The following is a 20,694-nucleotide window of genomic DNA, read 5'->3' as shown; positions in this document are numbered from 1 at the left end:
AATTTTCTCGGAAAATACGCGCTTCACAAAGAAAATATTTTACGTGGTTTTCTTGAAGGTAGGATGTTCATATCACGCAGTAAAGAAAAGAAAAGGACATAGATTTTCGGAGGTGCCCTCCATACTCTTAAGGTATTGAACGCACCCCACACCCCATTTAATAAGTATCCTTTAAAGGGACGGTCGCCTCCGGAAATCCATCTATGAAACCGATAGTACTATGTTCGGCATCGGTCGACAATCTACTTGATTAATTTTTTCGTCCGAAAAGTGCTTAGATATTAAATAAGTGATGTATGTATTCCATCGATAATAGTCAAACTACGCCACTCTTTCGCGAGGGATTTTCGATACCCCGGTCATTGGTCAACGAGGAATAAAATGACACTATAGTTTCGAAATCGGATGCGACCGTCCCTTTAGGCGTTCACCTATGGAAAACATCATCTAACGATATGTTATGTAAGGCGCGTACCGACTATTGGACAGACCGCTGAAGGGTCGAGAATAAACGACGCATATCACAATATGTGGAGAGTTACATAAGTCGGAATATATTTCTCGTAGATCCCTCCGGCAATAACGACCTGGGACCACACCATGAAGAGGCTACTCGGGCGTGCGTCAAAGTCGAGGAAGTAAATCTCAGTAAATCCGTTTTACCTTTCGTCAAAGTCAGCGCTTTCGAAGCACCACGTACTTACTCTAATCTTCAGCACAGAAGCCATCCTACATGAAGCTGTGCTGACGCGTTGCGAAGTTTCGAAAAGAATAATAAATTTAGAAGCGCGCAAAAACGTAAGAAAGCTTGGAATGGTGTCTGCTGAAAATCCCACCTTGTCGTAGGTAGCTTACGCTCTCTGAAACTTCACTCTATAGTCACAATAAAGTTTAGGACGCCCTTTACGCTTCAGCGCCGTAAAGGAGAAAATCTCCACTTCCAGGTCAATCTCCACGAGTGTCATTGAATGTCTCGCTACCGGCCAGACTGGCTCGGTTGTTTTGCTCGGGAGCTTCGGTGAAGCGTGACACCAATAACGCTGATGCTTCGATTAATAATCCAGGGAGCAACTCAAACATGCAACTGACGGTGCAGCCGAGCAGACATACAAGCAGTGAGGCATTGTGAGTTGCGCTTAAACTCGTAAGATTACAATCGCTTCATCTTCATCGGATAAGTCTCGCTTTAGTCGCATGGTCGTATTGTGATGACAGAAACATTAACATTACACAAACGTTCTCCCTCTGTGCTCTCGTAAGCGTCTCACTGAAGGGCGCTACCTCATTAATTCCTTTTCCGTGAACAAGTCACGGAAATAACAATAAAAACGTTTGGTATTTGCTACGGAATAGGGTTATGCACAAGCTCTTGCCAAATATTCATGAAGACGCATAAAAGTGCAGGTCAGCAAAATACATATTTTGCAGCATAAATCAGATGTTGCTGCACTATGGAATTTTTTATCGATGGGGAAAAAGTGCAATTTTTGTCGCTTGGAAAGTGGTTGACGCCGGCGTTTTGGCTTCCCTCCTTTGTCCCTACTGGCAGCATGTTTCTTTCTCCCTCTTCCACCACTTGACTCCCCCAGTAGTTCGGTGCTACGCGGTTGCACCCGTGGAAGGACACATTTCCTCGTATCCGCTTAGTAATACATAAACTTCTTTGATTGGACATTGCTTGGTCCCTGGCCAAATCCAACCCACCAACGCTCTGCCCTCAAAGCTCTTTTGACATTTCTGGACACCATAGGACTTCGATCCTTATTGTGAAGGGGCTCATTATTTCATTCCCCACATCAGCAATAGGGTATAGAGTATCCCCCCTGGCGATGAAACTCCCCATTCACCATATTCAAAATAAAGTTGTTGTTGTTCTTTCATTCTACAATGAACTCCAGGTCCGCAGCCCTAGAACGAATGTGGTATAGAAGCCATTACCTTTATACAAGCCTAATAATGACCTACAGCAGAAAAGTTTCAGCACAATGAAAGTGCTGTGCTAACACTTTTTCAATGCGACGCTAAGTATATAGCATCAATATACAACTATATGCTTTTTCACACATGCAAACACGCACATAGAAGTGTATGTACGAGGGGCGTTCAAGTCAAACCGGGACTTTCTGTCTCCTGAGTGTACAAATGGCTTCCGCTACTTCTTTTTCATCATTTTCACCCGCGACAGGCCTCCGCGTTCACCATGTAGTGGTCCAAAGTTTGTGCAAAACAGAAGGCACGTGCTAGACAAGATGGCCTACAACGAGGTGAGCGCGCACATCGAACAGCGAATTGTCAGGCGTAAAGTCATCTGAAATTCACAGAAGACTTCAGGCTCAGTATGGCCACGATACACTTAGCCGCAGCAAAGCGTTTGAATGGTGCAAACGGTTCCGAGACGGCCGTACATCAGTGCAGGACGATCCCGGCCGGGGCGGCTCAGAGCCCAGTGTCAGAGTTCCTGAGAACATCCAACTTGTGGAGCGCCTGATCCTCAAGGGCCGGCGCATAACATGTCTCGAACTGGCTCGAAAGACGGACCTTTCTGCGGGAACGTTGAACACTATCATTCACGAACACCTCCAGTTTCGGAAAGCCGGGCCTCATCACCAAAGGAGTCCTCCTCCAACAGGACAATGCACGCCCGCATACCGCGTATCTCACGACACGCACCTTACAGGAACTTGACTGGGAGTTGCTGCCACATCACCCTTACAGTCCAGACCTTGCCCCCAGCGATTTCCATTCTCGGGCCACTGAAGGCGTTCCTTGGGGGCCGCCACTTCAGCTGCGACGACGAGGTCAAGAATGCGGTCCGATCATGGCTGCTACGCGTCGGTAAGGATTTCTACGCTGCTGGCATCCAAGCCCTCGTGAAACGCTGGGACAAGTGCATTAGTGCAGCTGGAGATTACGTTGAAAAATAAAACTAATTTCTCGCCTGCAAGTTAATTTTACTTTTGCGAAAAATGAAAAGTCCCGGTTTGACTTGAACGCCCCTGGTACATCATTTTGTACACGAAATTAAACGGCGCGGATGTCCGCGAAAGTCAAAATAAATATGTAAAAACTATAGAAACAGGCAAAGAGCCGGCATTTACAAGGAGGGTTTGTTTCGTTAAAACTGGGGTGAGTGGCTCGTCGATCCTTTCGGCAGGTGGCGCTGCCTCCAACAAGACTGAAGGTGCTGTTGAAGGAAGCCCTGCCTCGCCGAATCGTCTAGTTAACAATAATAAGTGCCCCTTGCAAACCATCCTACAGGCTCATCTGTTCCTAGATTATATACATATCAATGACCTTGGACATGCACATAAATGGGCTGGCGAACCTGCCTTTGGAACACACACACATACACAGATGATGACATGGGGCAGTTGGAACCAAATGTGCTGACATCTGCGAAATATGCGTTTACAGTATATGTGGAACTAAATTGGTTTTTCTGAAGGAGAAACGGCATGAACTGAGATAGATGACGAAAGGCGTCTCACGTGCGGATTGTAGCCAAACACTGTAAAATAGCTTGCTTAGCTGTGTGCGTTTGTACCTGTAAGTTCAAGTGGCTGATTTTTGTAAAAATATGCCAATAAGTCGGACACATTACGTACTTTAAACAAATAGAAGGTGAAGCTATACGAACTATTTCGCACCACGGACGAACCACGTTCGTCTTTGTCCCGGTATGGAAGGAGCCGGTGAAAATGCTTCATATTCGTGCGCCAAGGGAAACATATGGCACACGTCTCTTGCAAGGAAATTCAGCAGATACAGTTAGCAGTCAGACGCTTCAAAGTACCTAACGAGCCCCGCTCCCGACGCCTTGTCCGTATTCACAGTGCATTTGCCAGAATCAGCAAACAGAAGGTGTGCAGCTGCACTGCCCTATAATCTAATAATGCACTTGTATCGAAAAATCAAGCCTCCAATTCCTATCGTCCAGGGCATTCGTGGCTCCATTTTTTTTTTCTTCTCACTCTGTGAGAAAAATACGCCGTTCCGCTGGAAAGTCGGGAAGGCAGTTGTCAGCCACTCGCAGCCGACCTTCTCTCACAGATAAAGTGCGCGACTAACGGCGAACGAGGCTGGCATCAGATACGGAGAAGAAAGTATAAAAGCCAAAACATTAAGTGTCAAGAGAAACGGTGACACTGGAAATGCCTGGTCGGGGTGAAGGGGAACTGGCGGGTAACACTCGTCGACATCCAAGAGACAGCGGAGAGTTCAATTTCACGGTTGGGCGGGCTTTCAGCCGTCAGAACACTTGGGCTCTATTCTCTACTAGTCCACAGGGCTTTGCAGAAAGAGAAGCGAATTAGAATACAGCAGACAGTACAGAGGGAATCTATGCCACCCCATCGACTACCCCCACCCAGAGCCATATCTGGCGTTTAGTCACTTTTTCGAAATCCTACAGAGCACGGTCACAGGAACCGTGTCTGTTCCGCCTGCCATGCCCAACGGATGGATAACGATAGGGATTAGTCTTTCGGGAAAGTGATACTACAGTTAATAGAACGGGAGAAGAGCATCGGGTTGTCCTGTCACATTAGCTGTTTTCGACGGCACATATTGCTCGTTCTGTATGAAGAGGGTAATCACTGAAAATTACTCGAAAGAACATCGTTGGAAGTTATAACGAACTATACAGCCGCGAAATGAAAGTTACTTAGACGGCTTTGTATGCGCTAAGAGTTCTAGCTCAAAGTGTAATCTACACTCTGAAATAAAACTCCTTTTTAGGTGTAATTGGGGTGTATTTGGGGTGTATCAATTGCTCTACTCCCCCATTACACCCGAAGGAAAAGAATATACACCGTGTTTTATGTGTGAAATAGGTGCAATATGTATATGTCCCGCACTGCAGGGTGTAATTTCGAGAATTGGTGTGAGAAAGGTGTAGTGGCCATCAAGGTTATAATGCTTCGCTACGACAGGTCTGGCAACAGTGTGCTGTTTACTCTGTGTTCTCCAGCTATGGCGGTTGGAGTTAGTTGTTGTAGTTTTCGTCCTCTTTGGGCAGGCCGTCTGTTGAACTACAGGTCATTTGACCATCTCAGTTTAGTATGACACTGCAAGGATTACTGTTCCGGGCCTCGAACGGAGGCAAGCCACGGCTGCGCCGTGCCCCTCGGATGGAGTAACTTGTCCGAGCGGCTCGCTGCATCGTGCTGTTTGGTATGTGTTGTCGGTGTATTTTGTCTTGTTGATTGAGGCGCCTTTGAAGCGGGTATTTTCAGATTATATTTGAACCTTAAGTGGAATGCACGGATTAGATCAGAGAACAGTGCGCGTCGCGTTGTAACGGTCACATGTGGCCGTTATGCAAAGTCAAGAGGTATACGTAACAAACGCAGTTGGTGCAATTTGTGGTAGAAAGTAAAGCAGCTGGCAAGAGTCAACGACTCAAGAGGCAAGAGGCAGCAGGAAACGAAGCCACAAGGCCAAAACCCTCTGATTTTCGGTCAGATGTGTTGAGTCAATGGCTGTGCGTGTCTTCTGAACAAAGCCCATGGTGGGTTGGTATGTTTGCGATTTCGACATGGTGTAATTGGTAGTACACTTGACAAGAAATCAGAGAGGTATGGGCTCGAGTCTCGTTACCGACACTTCGCTGACTCTTTACCGATTGCCTTACTTTCTATCTTGAGCTGCTTGCGTGTTGACGAGGGCTGTGTTTGTCTGGTCTTAATTCTTCTCTAGCCTCATCCATCTGCGTAACTATCATGTAATCTGTGATTCGCCCTTAACTTGACGAAGGCATTTCACAGTTCATTTTCTTTACTACACAGGCAGGACTTCTCTTGGTCTCACCGTAATACCTTCATCTTCGTCGCTATATTGGTCGACACTTATATATTTTGTACGTGCGGTGACCATGCAATTTTTATTACAGTGCGTGCCGTGTATTATAGGTAATCCAAATAAATATTATGGCTGTTATTTTGCCTGTTGTGTTTCTGTTGCCCTCGGCATAACACCCTTACTGAAGGGTGTTGTCTTCCCTGGGGGTGTAGACATACACCAAAAATGGAGTCAGTTAGGGTACTGCTGGACACTAAAAGAGGTGTTCAGAGGACACCCTTTCTGAGGGGTGTAGTTTTACCAGAGGGTGTGCATATACACCAAAAAGGGAGTCAGGGTATCGTCAAATTACACCCAAAAATTAGTTATATTTTTTAGAGTGTAGAACGATATCTGAAATATGCACGATAGTGTGTTTCGGCAGCTAAGGAGCTACGACTCCGTGAAAACCTGTCTTCGCTTCAGACCAGTGGTTCTCAGCCGATGTCCCGCGGAACCTTGTCGCGAGGTTCCGCAAACATGGCGCTCTCGAGCTCCCGTGAGTGGAACTTGAGTGCGTAGTTGAGAACCACTGCTTTAAAGGGTACAAACCGAAACGTCGTAATTTGCAGTAGAGTGTGTTTATTGCTTTTGTCATGACATTACATCGTATGTGCTACTTACTTGTCTGTGCCCATCCGAGAGTCTATTACTTCATTTATCATTTCTTTTTAGGGCACCTTGCCGCCCTCTCTGGCAGGAAGATCGCCTTTCCTCAAACGACACGACACGATACGATACGATATGATACGTCCCGCACACGATCACAGTTGTCTCGCGACGTAAAGCCACGAATTATATTACGTCCAGCATACGGCATTCGAGAACACTTCTCTATAATTTCACATTCTCAAAAATTGCTGCAAAATTAGAATTCCTCTCTTACTTGAAGAGAGGAATTACTCTCTTGCTTTGCCATAAAAGTATTGAGTCGTTGCAGTTAGGGGATTAAATGTGCACGTGAAATACGTGCACGTCTGGCTTTACGTCTGTTGAGACTAACATTTGAAACGCTTAATAATTGCTTGCCGATTCGCGGACGGGCTTTTGCGAGCAAATTGCAAAATTTGCAAGCAAGCCTGCAAACTTCGCCATGAAATATATTTTAATTTGACCTGGAGATAAGATTGTATCTAATCGTTGACACAAAATCCTACCAGAAGTGTAATGTAGTCGTTGACTGTTAGCATGGTTATCGGAGCACGTTTTCCTCTCTGAACTTCTTCTTCGTCAGAAAATAGATAGTTTTAGCAGACCGTTGATAACGTGGCTTGCGTCGAACCGTATCCACCGGAACCAATCAGTGGATAAGATTCTGAGACACGCACCACTGCGATTGGTTCCGATAGGCACGATAACCTTATCAACGGTATACTAAAACTCACTATTGTTTCTGTCGGTGGCCTTTTATGAGCTACTGCGTACAGAACGATTCCTAGACGCTGTGTGTGTCGCATAATATCTTCCTGCATCGCTGACAATTTGCGTTTCGCCATATTTCTACTGATTTCGACGGCAGATATACGAGGGGCGTTCAAGTCAAACCAGGACTTTTCATTTTTCGCAAAACTAAAATGAACTTACCGGCGAGAAATTAGTTTTATTTTTTGACGTAATCTCTAGCTGGACTAATGCACTTGTCCCAGCGTTTCACGAGGGCTTGGATGCCAGCAGCGTAGAAATCCTTACCGACGCGTAGCAGCCATGATCGGACCGCATTCGTGACGTCGTCGTCGCAGCTGAAGTGGCGGCCCCCAAGGAACGCCTTCAGTGGCCCGAAGAGATGGAAATCGCCTGGGCCGAGGTCTGGACTATAAGGGGGATGTGGCAGCAACTCCCAGCCAAGTTCCTGTAAGGTGCGTGTCGTGAGATGCGCGGTATGCGGGCGTGCATTGTCCTGTAGGAGGAGGACTCCTTTGGTGATGAGGCCCGGCTTTTTGAAACATGGAGGTGTTCATGAATGATAGTGTTAAACGTTCCCATAGAAAGGTCCGTCTTTGAGCCAGTTCGAGACATGTTATCCGTCGGTCCTTGAGGATCAGGCGCTCCACAAGTTGGATGTTCTCAGGAACTCTGACGCTGGGCTCTGAGCCGCCCCGGTCGGGATCGCCTGCACTGATGTACGACCGTCTCGGAACCGTTTGCACCACTCAAACGCTTTGCTGCGGCTAAGTGTATCGTGGCCATACTGAGCCTGAAGACTTCTGTGAATTTCAGATGACTTTACGCCTTCATTCACGAGAAACTTCATGACAATTCGCTGTTCGATGTGCGCGCTCACCTCGTCATCGGCCATCTTGTCTAGCACGTGTCTTCTGTTTTGCACAAACTTTGGACCACTACGTGGTGAACGCGGAGGCCTGTCGCATGTGAAAATGACGAAAAAGAAGTAGCGGGAGCCATTTGTACACTCAGGAGACAGAAAGTCCCGGTTTGACTTGGACGCCCCTCGTACGACGTCGTTGTTGTCGAAACCGAAACCATGCACCCAAGTGGTCCCGCGGTGTGTGTGCTCCCGGTCGTCCACAATACGCCATTTGAGAAAGTTCCAGGGAGCAGCGCGCACCCTGGCAGGGCGTGCTAGGAAATGCTGTGCAAAACGATAGCGATTTGCTATAGTCTCCGATCGTCGTCGTCGTACTGGTGTATGCACCTTCGCTGTCATTCTGCACAGCATTTCCCGTCATGCCCTCCCAGGGCGCGCGCTGCTCCCTGGAACTTTTGCAAATGGCCTATTGGCTGAGAGGACTGGATGGCGATGACGTAAGCCCGCTTCGAAGGGATGTATCTGGCGGTCACACCCCGCTATTTTTGTGTGGTAATTGCGCCCTCGGTGCACAGAATACGGTTAAAATTGGCTGTGTGTATGATAGTGAGTAGAGTCACTAAATAAGCTACGCTTCAGAGTATCGACACTGAGCCGCCATGTTGTTTCGGATGACCTCCAGCGCCATCCATTTAGCACTCTTCGAAGTGTTGTCTTCTTCCACTGCTGAACTTCACCTTCATCTATTTCTACTGACAAAATAGAGGTGGGGCTGGAGGTCATCACGTTTTCCTTGGGTTTTCTGGCAGAGTCTCCAGGCAGATGTCGGCACAGTTCCCCACGAAGTTGTCCGAGGACGCACACTAGCCCTCTCTGTCTCACATTCCTTCCTGCTGCTCGCAGTCCATCTGCCCAAGTCTGAACGCCGCTCGTAGCCACGGTTGCTTCGCGGTGCTATAGCATGGGATAAAAAAGGATCTATGGCTGAGGTGGTGAAAAGGATATCCAAAGTTCTCATAATTAGCTTCAGACGGTTTGCAGTCGGCTAAATCACTCTGAAATGCGCACGGAAGAAAGGAAGGAAGGAGAGGCAACGTATATAAATTAGCTGTCAATGAATTAGATTTTGAAATCGGAGGAGGATCTCGACTGCGAACATCCTCTGTGTATGACGTCACGGCCAGTTCGCATCGCAGGCGGGCCGTAGCAGCCGCCGTTCACGACCGTGGTTAATATAGAATATTTTCGCTATTTGGACGATTTTCAACTTCATATTTCACAGGGTGAATGCTTTGGTACAGAGGAACAAACTGAAAATGATCGTAGACTTGTCAAATATCCTTTCATGGTCCCTTTAAGATTGCTGCGCCACTTGCTATATGCACCAAAGAGGAACGGCGTTCTGTCATTCGTTTCCTGCACAGTGAAGGATCGAAACCCATTTAAATTCACTGACGAATGAGTATTCAGTATGAGGGTGCATGTTTGTCACTGCCACAAGTCTATGAGTGGACGAGAAAGTTCCGAGATGGAGTGCATTCAGTAACAGATTCGCTACGACCGGCACGCCGAGTGGTGACACCAGAACACATTGCAGCAGCTGAGACCATCGTGAAGGAAAATCGCCGCGTAAAAGTGGATGAAATAGCCACACATCTTGGTATGAGTCACGGGTCAGCACACCACGTCGTCCACGATGTCTTTCCGTTTCACAAAGTGTCCACAAGTTGGGTGCCTCGCCAGCTGACAGCAGAACTGAAAGAACGGCCTGTGGACACCTGTCAAGCGCTTTTACAGCGCTTCGAAGCAGAAGGCGACGGCTTTCTGGGAAGAATCGTGACAGGAGATAAAACCTGGGTGTACTACCACCAGCCAGAAACAAAGACAGCGAGCAAGGAATGGCGGCATACCACGTCACCGAAGCCGAAAAAATTCCGCGCTCAACCGTCAGTGTGGAAGGTAATGCCGACAATCTTTTGGGACGCAAATTGTGCGATTTTGGAGCCCTACACCTCCAGGGGCACCAGTGCAACGTACACCGATATTCTCAGAAAGCCTCCGCCTTTCCATCAAAGCCAAACGGCGTGGACTGCTGAGTACGGGCATTCTCTTGCAGCACGAAAATGCTCGGCCCGATACTGCGCGTTCAATTGTCGCAACAATACAAGACCTGCGTTTCGAATGTCTGCCGCACCGGCTATATTCTCCAGACGTCGCCGACTATACAGGGTGTTTGCTCTAACGTGTCCAGAAATGTTATTTAAAGCGAGTGATAAAAGAGAAACGAGCGCTACTTTTCAGCTACTTTACTAAGATACAGGTGCTACTATTGAAGCAGTACCTGTTTCTTACTCAAGTAGCAGAAAAGTACCACTTGCTTTTCTTTTATCGCTCGCTTTAAATATAATGTCTGGACACGTTAGAGCAAACACACTGTATATACCACATCGTTGGAAAGCTCAAAGAATTAAGCGACGTGAGGCAAGAGTTTCACTACCGACGAAGAGGTGCAGCAGGCGATGCACGGTTGGTTGCGCACTCAGCCAAAATATTTTTTTTTTTTTTCTACATCTATCGAGACACTTCTAAAGCATTGGAAGACCTGTATTGAAGACGTATATTTTTGTCGTTTGCAACATATCCCTGAGCTTGATGGAAACACAGACAAAACACAAAGCGAACAGCACAAGACAGCGATTTTCGTATGTCCTTTCTGATTTTACACTTCTGCCTCCTGCCAACATTATGGACCACACATAGTTTTATAAATCTGATAGCGGCACTTCGCCACCGTAAGTGTGCTAGAATAATCGGCTAAATGTTGAGTTCGGCCAACCTCTCCATATATTTTTCTTTCTTACGGCTCTTTAAGCCAAGCCAACCAGCCGTGGCAGACTGATGTCTCGCCGAGACAGATTGATTGTGTCGACCCTAAAGCGTGTCACATCCCCAAGAGCTCCAGTTTGTCATGCCACTTCAAAGTTATATTACATTTGCAATGCACTTTCGCTAATGAAATCTACGCTTACACAAGTGATTGAACCAGAGATTGAAAAAAATAAAAAATAATACTGCTGATAGTTAACTCTGTAGCTCCCAATTGCTTAAGCAGAAAGCGTCCTACCAGTCATAATGCATCAGAGCATATCAGCAGCGACGCGCAATGCGAAAACAAGTTCGTTTCCTTGTTTACGTCGCAGTCAGAGACAGACCAGGTGCTAAGGCGGTACTTAAACTAGCGTGAACAGCTCTCGGACGGTCATTTCCCCAACGAAAACGCAACAGCAGCAGGGAACCTCGGAAGTTCACCTGCGCCCCCTATGGTTGACCGTCCCCAAGGGCAGCAGACGTGCTGAGGGGGATTCAAGATTTGTAATTCAATTGCCGGCAAGACGTACACAAATACGATCATTTATATCTCCAGCTCAGAGTCTGTTCGTCGAAACAAGATTAGGAAGGACTGTGGTTTCATAGAGGTTGCCAGACGGTTGAGACTTCCCGCTGATTTGGAGGTGACACGTCACAAGATTGGTGGGGTGCTGCGGGGATAAAGGTGGTGGGGGGGACAAACGAAACATGGTCGTTAGGGAGCTCTGAAATACACAATGAGGCCTGTTCCGCCTTGTGATAAACGGCAGAACACAAACAACTGGCGCCGTGCCCTGTTCGAGCACCCTGGGCCGTCCAATACTTACAGTGGAACAAGCAACCGTTTTACGTTAAGGCTCTTCAGTAGCTATAGCCGCATGAAGGCTTTGTCAGTATTTAGCAGAAATGTAGCATTGGGACCATGATTATTTAAAAAGAGAGACAGAGAACGCGATAACTGTGAAAATGCTACCATTTTCTGGCAGGGCAACACGGCTTCCTCAACACGAGCAGGAAGCATTAACCTAGAAATTCCTGACAGCCACCGGTCTGCTCCAGACGCTTTAGTCCCAAGTTGTCTGCATTGTTATATTTTGCTACTTCTCTGCTTACGGTTCTGTGTTTTCTAATGAACCTCGGTGCTCCATTTTTACCCCACTTCGTCCTCGTTTTGTCCTGGTCTGCACGGCCAGACACTTTCGTACTGTTCTGTGAACTGCCTCTGCGTAAACACATATGCTCTATATGTGCAGTGCAAGAGGCCAACTGATGTTTCATTCAGGCCAAGTCCTATAGCATGAAATCAGCATGTTACTGTATAAGGCGCTTTTGTCTAAGAAAAATGTAAAAAACAAAACAAAACAAAACAGGAAACATAGACAAGACATGCAAATGGCATAAATTGCAATTGTATTGCATAACCCTAATTCGCAGTGCGGCATATTTTAGACTTTGCAAGTTATGAAGAGAATATTGCTCAAATAAAATCACATCAGGCTTATAGTGTCACGGTTTTATCCAAAACCAATTTTGCAACACCACTGTTGAAAGCTTTGTCTTGGCTATAAACCATAAAAGCACACCTAGAGAATGAAACAAACACAAGGTTCCTGTCGTGCCAGATGACCCAAACGTTTCCAACCTATAGTGTCACCTCACACTTCTGTACATATAATGATACGGCACGTTCTTTTATATATATATATATATATATATATATATATATATTGAGGGGGGCGGAAGCCATTAAAGAAACAAGTAAATGACACTAGACGTGTTTGAAATTCAAAATTACAGATTAAGGTGGCTTCTATGGCTGCACGCAGAGAAACAGATACTATATATATATATATATACATATATACCATACTATATATATACTATATATAAAAGTGAAATAATAAGACTTGGACTACAGATTACAGGAACGTTAACAAAAACTAATTTGTTTAATGGGCAATTTAACACATAGATTAAAAAAAAAGGATGGTCGACGTTTCGACAGTGGCACTGTCTTCGTCAGGACAAAAAAGCTTTTTTTGTCCAAAGTCCTTTTTGTCCTGACGAAGACAGTGCCACTGTCGAAACGTCGACCTTTTTTTTTTTTAATCTATGTGTTAAATTGCCCATTAAACAAATTAGTTTTTGTTAACGTTCCTGTCATCTGTAGTCCAAGTCTTATTATTTCACTTTTATTCAACTTCGTAGCCATCTGATATATTAACCTAATTGTCCTATACTATATATATATACTATATCTAGTCCAAGTACTTCTACTAGTCCAAGTCTTATTATTTCACTTTTATTCAACTTCGTAGCCATCTGATATATTAACCTAATTGTCCTATACTATATATATATACTATATATATATATATATATATATATATATATAAGTGAAATAATAAGACTTGGACTACAGATTACAGGAATGTTAACAAAAACTAATTTATTTAATGGGCAATTTAACACATAGATTAAAAAAAAGGATGGTCGACGTTTCGACAGTGGCGCTGTCTTCGTCAGGACAAAAAAAAAGGGACAAAAAATATATATATAATACTATGTCTCCGCATGTAATTTCCAATTATTATCCACCTCCATCCACTTTCTTGCGCGTCTTTAATCGTTACCAGCTCCAAGTACGTATAAAGACCGAGACCCAAAATAAAAGCGTGCTGTTAAAATAATAAATACGTACAGGCGGATGTAGGCAGAAATAAAAGTACAACGTGGTGACTTTTTGTGCACTTTTCCTGCGATGTCACGGCGAAAACGTGTAATTGGCACATTCGTCTCAAAAACGCAAGACGCACTAAAGTAAAAGAATGGGAGAGCGATATTTCTCTCCTTCCTGCCCGTCGTAACTACGCTTAAGTTTAACGAGACTGCATTGTGCGATGGGGGTCCCGCACTTTCCACCGTGTGCGTGTGGAAGAGATTGTACAAGAAGAAAGAAAATAGCGAAGAGTGAATCTGGTGAATAAGGGGGAGGCAGGCAAAGAAATGGTTGGACATTATTTTAAGAAGATGGTGCCGGCGGTGTGTTCCCCTGATGGTGTCGTCTCCCGATTTATTAGATCGACTTTTTTCACCGTTGTTGGAGCAGTTTTGGTTTGGTTCCCCGTCGTTCCCATAGGCGGAGCGAGATGCAGCCAATGGGAAACGCGAAGAACGTCAGCTGGTACCGAGTACAGGAAGATTGACGCCGGAGAAAGACCGCGACCGGAATGACATTGCACCGTGCCGGCTCTTTGGAATGGCCGCTATGTTTCCAGGGGATTGTTGTTACGCTCCTGTGATTACGTGTCCATAGTACTCAGCTTTTCGGCTCACATCATTCGCTGAGTTGTTTCTACTCGGCTATTGCTGGAGAAATGTTTGCACGCCCAAAGTCTTACATAATAACGTTTCCCGCTCTACTGCAGCCCTCGTGCTGCATCTTTAGCAAATGAAAAAAAAAAAAAAAAAAACATTTTACCCCTTCAGCATTCAGCTATAGTTGTGTGACAAGAAAGGAAAGATGTGTGAGCAAACGGAATATTTATTGCAGCAACATTTATGCATGGTCCCGGTGCGTGATCCCACGTGTATATCCCTGTTGCGTTGTGTAAATTAAAGCTTTTGTTGGTTTGCTTGTGTTGCTGTTCTGCGCTCAGGCTCTTTGTTAGACTCAACGGAGACATTCCTGCTCCGTACGGCTTATTCCAGGCATGACAGGTGTATCCGCGGGATTATGAACAGGTTATAAACGCTATGCTATTCGCCATGCGAAATATGTTTCTGTCCGATATCGAATATAATTTAATATTGCGAGAAACAACGATGACGTACCTCGATAGGTGGCGCCTCCCCTTCTGGCTCTGTGACGTGCAGCATGCTGGGGGAACTTTCCGCACGCGCGCAGCCATGTCAGTGATTCGTGCGATGTTTTCAACGGCGAGCTGCCCCACGGTGTGTGTTTTGTTATTCGGGGGTTTAAGTTGATATTCGGGAGCTGCAAGCCGTGAATAATCGAAAATTAGAGGTTCTATTTGCAATGGCTCTAAGCGTTAAGGTCGAAAAAAAATGTAAACATAATCTTCAGCTCGACTTGAAATCGGGGAACCAGTGTGAAGGAATGCTTCTTTTGATGTAGGTTTAACCGAAGAAGGAAAGCATGCTGTAGTTTGTTGTGTAGTTCGCGATACTTCGATTACAGTGACCGACACTGAAATTTGGTTTTAGCTTGCATTTCTTCTGAACTTAATTTATCGTTTTTTTTTTAAATGCAACAATTGTGGTCAATGCAGAGTAACTGTAAAAGTGCCACATACAGCCTACTTCTGAGTTAGCGACAGGGGCAATAAGCAAAATCCTGCGACCACATAGGGTAAACATTCACACCATGACGCACAGTAAGCACTGTGGCTTGAAAAAACATGGAAAGAATATGATGCACTGAAAGTAAAATATATCGGAAGGAACTTTGCGTCACAGCGCTTTTACAACAAGTTGCAGTTGGACTATTGCGCTATATATATATTGGACTTGTGCTATTGTTCACCTATATATGAACCTTCATATTCAATCAGTGCCTGATCCGCATAATTCTTTCGGTGAAACGTGTTATTAGATTACTTTCAAAATGCTCCTAATATAAAATAACACATTCGGAAATAATTTTAATAATAATAATTGGAATCAAGAGATTGGTTCTGGCTTCAACAATAAGAGGCGACATGCGAACGCTCGCACATGAACTGGTGTAAAAAAGAAGAAGAGGAAAAGAAACGGTCAAGACTTTCTGGACGTTTATTCATTCCTAGATAGCTCGCTTCCCCGGCACGCAATGGAGCGACTACAAGAAGGCGTCAGAAAGCCATGGGAAGGGTGATAATTTGATAAAGTGAGCAACACAACTTACCCCAGGCAAGCAAAGATTTCATTCCTATCGAAGGCAGGAAACTGAGTCGTATATATAGGATCACTCATCCTCGAAATTCTCTCGAGAGATATCGAACTGAACAAGTGAACCATCGCAGTTCTCCGCAAAAGTTCTCTCACCCGAGGGCATAAAGTCTGGAAGGAAAAAAAAAAAAACAGCAATAAATGCTACGAACGTGTGAAACCGGGTTGGGATCTAAATGCGAAGCTGTCAAGAGAAAGCGCGAGAAATCGTGTTTCTCTTTTTCTGCTACCGACGATGGTTTTCTTTTTCGCACCTGTGCTCCTGGGCATCTAGCAGGAGGGGCACTCTATATACTCCAGAACGTCATATTTTACGACAATTATGCAAGCAAGACACGTCTGGGGAAGAATACATATCGCCATGTTTACACGTGCACGTGCGTTTGGATATTATTTTCGCTAAATATCGGATCTCCTCATTCGTAAGGATCACGTAACAACAAAGAGAGAGAACGATGCTGTGTTCGTGCGCCGCCATGGTAGCTGTATACCCTCCTGGAGCCATTGAAAAGGCTGGACACGGCCGTACATCATCCGGTGACACAACGGCATGTCAGCATCTTGTTGCTTGTAGAGGAAGGGCTCTAATTAGTGTGATTGCTCAGCGCACTTCGTTTTATTGTGCTGTGATTTCCGCTTCAGAAGAGGGGTTCATCAGCAGCCTCGTAGCGGTTTAAGCTGCGAGGCACGTTCATTTCACATTTGTACGTGCGCTCAGGATGGGTATGTTTCTGTGTACGGATGATGAGGAAGTCTGCAGATTCACAAATGGGCCACAGTTCGTTGGAGCCCTCGCGTTTGTGCCTAATTAAACTGAAGTTCGCGTGACATGTTCGTTCGCAGCTCGTGGGCAAGTTGACGCTCCAGTCGTTTTCCATCCAACACAACATTTGTAAGCCAGCACTCGTCACTGTGGTCGAGGTAAAGTTCTTATATATACATTGCTTTTCTTTTGGTATCGGTTAATAACTGCATGGAGTAACAGGTTCGACAAACCAGAGTCCTGTCTGGTTAGAAATTTTCTGAATGATGTCGCATTCAAACTTCGTTCATTTCTTGGGTTCTGTTATGCAAACTTTTCTGCATTGCTTATATAAGACGTGGAGCTTTCATTTTCCGCGAGGAGGCGGTGCGTCTCGCGGTTTGTTAACTATACATCACCAATATTTTTGAAACTTTACAAGGTGACTTGACGAGTTACTCCACCAGCGACGCGTGCATTCCCTGGCGATTTCGGCCGCCATTCGCCATTTCAATAAGGGCGATAGCGCTGGAACATCCCAAGGAGATTCCTTGACGGCCAGCTTGTCCCCTAAGTGACGCCTATATTAGACTTGTTAACTTTTTTTTTTTATTTGAGGTCAATTGTTTTTCTGGAAGGGACATGTTTGATATATGTTTCGGTTTTGCTAATAGTAGTTGACAACAAATCGGTTAAGCCGCCATTATTGTTGGGCCAAACCGGGAGCGTACATTAACTGGGAAGAATATAGCACATTGTGCAGCACACAGTGCCGTATCCCGTCTTTGGAAGATACCATATGTAACTAAGGCATAAAGAAGCGAGCCACTTGACAACACAAACAAAACACCCTGCTATAAACATCATGGGTGAACTGTAAACTGAACACAAAAATAAAGAGAGAAAACGAGCAAAAACGGCACAAAAGACATGCATAAACTATTTATTTCTGCTTTTCCCTTCCCTTCCTTTTAGACGCCATTTTCATAATAAGGGCATCGTCATGCACTATCCCGACGGGCTTCTCGAAGCAGAAAGCGAGCAAAAGTTCGCAGTAACACCTGCAAAGGTCTACAACGGCAGCGCCCTCGCCAATTCGCAAGCGGCAGAAGGAATGAAACACATCCAGTGGGTACGTAGGAAGCGAGCAACATCTATATCGTTACCGATTCTATCCACATAGCAGCGAAGCATCCAAGCAAGAAAAAGACTCCTCAACCGACAGCAATTTTCGTTACTGAAACCATTACTCGGGCGCCGTACCCTCCATACGGACGCGTAAAAAAGGCTGGGAGAAGAAACTTTTCCTGTCATTGCCGTTGGTAAACCCAATTACGAGGGGTGCTAGGCTGGCCACATTACAGAACTAGAAGTAGCCACTATTAGCACTTGCGTAATCTGATTTTCTAACCCTAACGGTAAGTCGGCGTGCCATCAGTAGTTCGCAGACGCAAGCACGGGAGAGTGATGGCCATTACAATGCAGTTAGCCTCAGCGCAATGGGGGTCACTGGGATGATTGGTGATGCAGTTCACGATGGATAGAGGGGGCAAGTCAATCAGAATACCACAGCCAACCTCCACATACATCAGATAATGAGTTCGTAAAAGAATCATCTCGTCACCCCCTTCTGGCGTTCGTTCTCCACAACCCAAACCACGATCTTGACCGGTCGGGTGAGGTCACTTTCACCCTAGGCAATACAAAAGATTGCTCTCGTCTCAAGTGGAGTGGTTGTTTACCCTTCGCTTCTCGGGGTAGAAGTAAATAGATGCTTGCGGGACATGAAATGGCACGATGTATGCCGCGCACATACGCAGACGCCAAATATCGATAGCATAAAAGCTTAGAATGATGCTTAACATAGTAAACGCGATTCTTCACCTCGACCTTTTTTCTGTCGATTTTCATTCGTCAGAAACCATTTGGAGTTTTTGACATGTACGGAAGGGTGTCCTACATTATTTACCGAGAGTTCGAAGTTTTTCTTCGTTTATTAATTAACCAATTAATTATTTAATATGAGTTAATGAGGTAATATTATGAGTTAATATCCGACATTCGAAAAAAAAAAGACGACTGTGAAATGACGTACTCATAAAAGGAATGAGAACCTGCCTTCAAAAACGCTTGCTGTTGTGCGGCAGAACTTCTTCCAGACAGTTCCATTACTGGGAAATGACTGAAATGGCTTCAAAGCCTTCAGGCAGGCCCTCATGTCGAGTAGAGTTACCAAATAGGGTGCCCCCATTCAGTGATTCCAATATCGATGTGCCTCTTGGCAAGGATGGAGTTAACCCGTATTACACGGAAAGTGAAAGACTGAATGCACAGTGAATTTGTGTCCAGAGAGCTGCCCTTCCTTGTAGCAGGGGCTGGTAATCGATACGAGGCAGTCTCAACACAAAAGGAAACGAACCCCATCAAACAGTCATCAGGGCATGGCTTTTCTTGCTAAGCTCTCGGTTACTGGAACAGCCAAACCCGGAGGTTTTCGAATAAATCCGAATCACTTTAAATTTTACCAATTTTTCATACTTTCTCGGACAGATCCGAAATCCCGGAGCCCTACCTACACGCTTCTTTGAAATCGAAACATAATTCCTCCCCCACCCCCATTTTATACACACGTTCCATTGTGGTTTAAGTTCCTTGTAAGAAGGGAGGGAGAGGGTGCAGGCAAGCTGGTATACACTCTAAATATTTTCACACCTTTAAAGGTGTAAAATTGGTGTATTCTCATGTATCACACCTATTTTACACCCTAGAACTTTGGCTTGAAAATTTTCGAGGGTGTAACTATTGTGCATTACACCTTTTTATGAGACATTGTCAGGAGGGTGTGATGAGGGTGCAACAAATGGTGTATTTGGAGGTGGGACAGGCTCCATTACACAGGCTAAATGTATTCCTGTTCCTGTGCAGTGTTGGAGTGCTTGTGGTACTCAGAACTTAAGCTTGTGATACAAGTTGTGATGTAAATACCAAATGCTCAGTTACTCAACATTTGGTACACTGCCATATAACCCCTCAAGGTTAGAGGACTATATATATATGTGTGATAAAGCTGTATTAGGTGATACGTTTGAATACCTTCATGCCTACGTAATGTAGGATATGTATGCTGCACGGCATAATGTCAACCTAATGAAAGCATAACTATTCAGTTTCTGTGATTGTGTCTTCTATGTATGATGCCTGCATATACCCACATCAATCACCTATAACATGTGTGTGCTGTGCAACATGTGTCTGCAATGTCGTATTTTTGCTTCACACAGGGTACAGCTGAGTAGTATACCTGGGAAGTATTACAAGTTCAGGGTGAGAAAAGTATATTCTTGGCTTTTTAAAGGGTATTTTGCATGGCTGTGATCGAAGAGTGATGCCAAGATAGCCACAATGGCACTCCAAAGTACCAAGCATCTGCCTTCTGTAAAAACTAGAAACACTATACTTTCGCAGTGAAGCTGTAATAATTTCCAGCTGCCTCTTCTATGGTTTGCAGGTTACATTACACGCTTTCATACAATTACACCCTTGATTTCTTGAGGGTGTTCCGTTACACCTTAAAAGGTGCGCGCCATGCACATGTTCTTTCACACCCTTTAAGGTGTAAAATTATTTAGAGTGTAGATAGACTCATGGTAGGGGACCGAGAGACAGGGAACAAGAAGGACGGACGACAAATTCCTTGTAGAAGAGAGAACTGATGTTCTGAGGCTGGAACAACATAGAAAGGACAGATACATACAAAGCCTCAAATTGCCTAAGAAATTTTTTTTTTTTGATTGGGTGTTAGCGCCGCGAAGCAACTGTGGCTATGAGCGACGTACAGATGTGGACAGACGGAGAGAGGATAGCAGGAAGGAGTGGGGGACAGTGGGGTTAGTATGCGTCCTGGGCCGACTTCAGGGGGAACTGTGCCGACATTCGTCTGGAAAGTCTTCGGAAAACCCAGGGAAAACCTCAGACAGCACAGCCGGCGGTAGGATTCGAACCCACCACCTCCCAGTCTTCAGCACGACCT

General features: G+C 45.2%; 2 long non-coding RNA genes across 4 annotated transcripts in view; one reads left to right on the top strand and one right to left on the bottom strand.

The window, feature by feature from the left end:
* The window catches only part of LOC135377692 (uncharacterized), an 89,551-nt gene that overhangs the window by 53,108 nt on the left and 15,749 nt on the right, over positions 1-20,694 (bottom strand). For 2 of the 3 annotated variants that reach the window (XR_010418180.1, XR_010418182.1), the window contains exons 2-3: positions 15,879-16,033; positions 14,807-14,969 (exon numbers count right to left, since the gene is read on the bottom strand). This is a non-coding gene — a long non-coding RNA (uncharacterized LOC135377692). Of the gene's footprint in view, positions 1-11,569; positions 11,644-14,806; positions 14,970-15,878; positions 16,034-20,694 lie in introns of those variants that run through there. The other variant, XR_010418181.1, reaches the window with a different exon arrangement.
* On the top strand, positions 16,722-20,043 carry LOC135397756 (uncharacterized). Its single transcript, XR_010423727.1, has 3 exons — positions 16,722-16,843; positions 17,640-17,796; positions 19,946-20,043. It is a non-coding gene; the product is annotated as an uncharacterized LOC135397756 (long non-coding RNA).

This window comes from Ornithodoros turicata, chromosome 1 (assembly GCF_037126465.1).
Source record: "Ornithodoros turicata isolate Travis chromosome 1, ASM3712646v1, whole genome shotgun sequence".
NCBI classification, from domain to species: Eukaryota; Metazoa; Arthropoda; class Arachnida; order Ixodida; family Argasidae; genus Ornithodoros; species Ornithodoros turicata.
Note: the sequence above shows the minus strand (reverse complement) of the source record. Positions and strands in the feature narration are given on the sequence as shown.